Source organism: Mesoplodon mirus, assembly GCF_964341445.2.
Source record: "Mesoplodon mirus genome assembly, chromosome: 6".
Lineage (NCBI taxonomy): Eukaryota > Metazoa > Chordata > Mammalia > Artiodactyla > Ziphiidae > Mesoplodon > Mesoplodon mirus.
This window is the reverse complement of record NC_138982.1, coordinates 94,090,904-94,095,039: the sequence shown is the minus strand read 5'-3', so window position 1 is coordinate 94,095,039 and position 4,136 is coordinate 94,090,904.

Here is a 4,136-nt window from a genome sequence, read left to right as displayed (position 1 = left end):
ACTTCTCAACTAACAACATAATAAAGTTTCTTGAAGTGAATGTTGCAAAGTCAAGCTGGAAAAGGAATGTCACCTGAGTTTAATATTTGGGGACAGAGTAGATCTGTAAGAAAATATTACTGTTTCTGAACTTCATGTGGAAGCTTGTGTATGAAGAGGATCAGAATATGCTATCCTAAAATATGCAATTTTGTCATAAGGATTATTTTGAGCTAAAGGCAATTGAGAACAGACACAGGAAGAGCTCTCTCTCCTCCCCCTACCTACCTAGAAGCAGAGAATAAATTGCCCTTGTGAAGGTGTGAAGGTAACGTGCCTCCGCCCCTCCCAAAAAAACTGTACAAAAGGAGGAAAACAACACATCATCAGAGATGGAGATGGAACCAAGATGAGTTTGAATAAATAAACTTTACTGAATAACCCTTATCTACCATTAGCTTCCCCCCTAGATTTACTTTCCTACAATTTACCACTCCTAGGAGCCCCAAGCCTTTTCTTCCTTTGTCTGGTCACTTTTCCACAATTTACTGCCCTTTGTTAAATAAAATGGTATGTAAGCCTCTAAATCTAACTGCGTTTTGGGGCTTTCATTTTTTTTCCTGTGCAGTTCCTTTACACATAACATTAAAAATAAAATGGGTGTTTATTTTCTCCTGTTAAACTATCATTTGTCAATTTAATTTGGTTCAGAACTTCAGAGAGTAGAGGAAAAGTTTTTCCTCCAATATATATACTTGTAAGTAATACACAAATATAGCAGAATCAAAGACAATACCTATGAAAAACCTCTTTCACTATTGGAATGTGAGGACTGAGGGCAAGGAGCAATCGCTACAGGACAAAGGACAAATCTCTAGGAGACAACCATGAAACACCTTGATTTTGCCACATATTGAAACTTCTAGTATCTGGTTGTCTGCATGTTCCTTCCATAGCTTTATTTTCCATCTACTGTTTTTTTGTTAATCTGAGGAACTAAAATCCTTTTGTGTCTCCCAACACAAATTTTACATAAATTCTTTCCAACCAAAGTCTCATCAAGATAAATGATTCCCAAACATACATACATCATACTCTTCATTTTTAAAACATATGGTAATGTAATGAACAAGACTTAGATCTTTTTCCAAGTAAAGCTGGTTGTGAATCTTTGATCCATCACTAACATGTTGAATGTCCTTTAACAAGTTTTTCAATTTCTTCTTGATTTAAAAAGAAAAAAAAAAAACTAATATAAGGTCTTAAATCCTAGGGTTATTATAATTAAATAAGATTAATGTGTACAATATATGATAAAACCAAATTTGTAAGGCAATTAATATAAGAAGAATATAACTTTTCATTTCTAGAATTCATTATGATTTTAAATAAACTGTAATATCTTAAAATAAACACATTCAAAAATTAAATATTAAAAATTGGAGTCACGATACAGGACTACAGCAGTCATTTGCTCAAGAATATCCTAGGTGTTAATTTATTTTTCCATTGAATCTGCCACATAGGAAATGCTGACAAAACCAAGAGCCTCTCCTTCCACCAGTCTGTTACTTCCTAAAGAGAAAACTGACAATCTCAGGTGGCCTGCATATTATTTATGTTAAAGGGAAAAGTCATAAAGTAAAATTTATTCTCACTAATTCTACTATTTAATTAATTACACAATGCAATAATATAATTATGAGAAAGAGAACAAAGCTAGAGGCACCATGCTCCCTGATTTCAAACTATATTACAAAGCTAGAGTAATTAAAACAGTAAGTATTTGGCATAAAAATAGACAAAGATATCAAGGAAACAGAATAGAGATCTCAGAAATAAACCCATGCATATATGGTCAACTAATTTATGACAAAGTTGCCAAGAATATACAATGGGGAAAGGATAGTCTCTTCAGTAAACTGTGGTGGGAAAACTGGAAAGTTACAGGCAAAAGAATGATACTGGACCACTATCTTACACCATATACAAAAATCAACTCAAAATGAACTGAAGACTTGAATGTAAGACCTGAAACCATAAAACTCCTAGAATAAAACATAGAGGGTAAACTCCTTGGCAATGATTTTTTTGTTTGTTTTTGGGTTTTTTTGGTTTGTTTGTTTTACATTTGACTCCAAAGGCAAAGGCAACAAAAGCAAAATAAACAAGTGGGACTACATTGATATAAAAAGCTTTTGTACAGCAAAGGAAACTATTTAAAAAAGGAAAAGGCAACTTACAGAAATAGAGAACACATTTGCAAATTATATATCTGATAAGGGGTTAATATCCAAAATATTTATATGGAACCCATACAACTCAATAGCAAAAAAACAATCTGATCTAAAAATGGGCAGAAGAACTCATACAAATGGCCCACAGGCACTAGAAAAAGTGCTCAACATCACTTATCCTCAGGGAAGTGCTCATCAAAACTACGAGATATCACGTCATACCTGTTAAATGGCTGTCATCAAAAAGATAAGAAATAGGGCTTCCCTGGTGGCGCAGTGGTTGAGAGTCTGCCTGCCGATGCAGGGGACACGGGTTCGTGCCCTGGTCCGGGGGGATCCCACATGCAGCAGAGCGGCTGGGCCCATGAGCCATGGCCGCTGGGCCTGCGCGTCCGGAGCCTGTGCTCCTCAGCGGGAGAGGCTGCAACAGTGAGAGGCCCGCGTACCGCAAAAAAAAAAAAAAAAAGATAAGAAATAACAAGTGTTGGCAAGGATGCAGAAAAAAACAGAACCCTTATGCACTGTTGGTGGGAATGTAAATTGCTGCAGCCAGTATGGAAAACAGTATGGAAATTCCTCAAAATATTAAAAATAGAACTATCATATGATTCAGCAATTCTACTTCTGGCTAAATATGTCCCAAGGAAACCAAATCACTATCTTGAACAGATATCTGCACTCCCATGTTTATCACAGCATTATATACAATAGCCAAGGTATGGAAATATACAATGTTAAGTGTCCACTGACTGATGAATGAAGAAAATGTGGTGTGTGTGTGTGTGTGTGTGTATATATATATATATATATATATATATACTTATAATGGAATATTATTCAGCCATACAAAGATGGAAATCTTGCCATTTGTGTCAACATGAATGGACCTCAAGGGCATTATGCTGAGCGAAATAAGTCAGACAGAAGAAAGACAATTACTATATGACACATATGCAGAATCTTAAAAATCCAAACTCACAGAAACAGAGAAGAGATTGTTGGTTGCCAGGTGGGGGCTGTGTGTGTGTGTGTGTGGATGAGCGTAAAGTGGTCAAAAGGTACAAACTTCCACTTATAAGATGAATAAGTTCTGGGGATGTAATAATGTACAGCATGGTCACTCTAGTTAACAATACTGTATTGTATATTTGAAAGTTGCTAAGAAAGTAGATCTTAAAAATTCTCATCACACACAAAAATTTGTAACTGTGTCCAGTGATGGATATTATCCAAACTTATTGTGATAGTCATTTCCCAATATTTGCATATATCAAATCATTATGTTGTACACCTTAAATTAACACAATATTATATATCAATTATATCTTTTTTTAATATCAATTATATCTTAATAAAACACAATGTAATTAGTAAAGAAAGGAGAACAGTCATTCAGGTAATCATTCTTATCATACTATTATTCTAATTTGTTATATTCGTGCTAGTTTAAAAGGTGGGGGGGGGTGGGAACAAAGCAAATATAAGAAAATCCATGGTAAATTTGAGTATGCAATTCTGATTTCCATTTTCATCTCACAATTGGGGTTGACCTTATGTAATCTGTGCTGCTAAATGGTTACTTTACAAACTGAGAAAATATTGACCACCCCCTAACATCTCTAGAAGTTTTATGGACTAAAAGAAGTTGATGGTAAAGATCAGAGATATTACATAGATTCCAAGTATCAAGATTATAAAAGATAGGACTTTCTTCTCCTCTTCCTTTCAATTAGCCATTTAGGATTAAAAAAAATTCTTACCTTGCTAACTACCAAGTTCATTTCAAGCTATTTAGCAGTTCTTTTTTTTTTTTTTTTTTCGTGGTATGCAGGCCTCTCACTGTTGTGGCCTCTCCCGTTGTGGACCACAGGCTCCAGAAGCGCAGGCTCAGCGGCCATGGCTCACGGGCCCAGCCGCTCC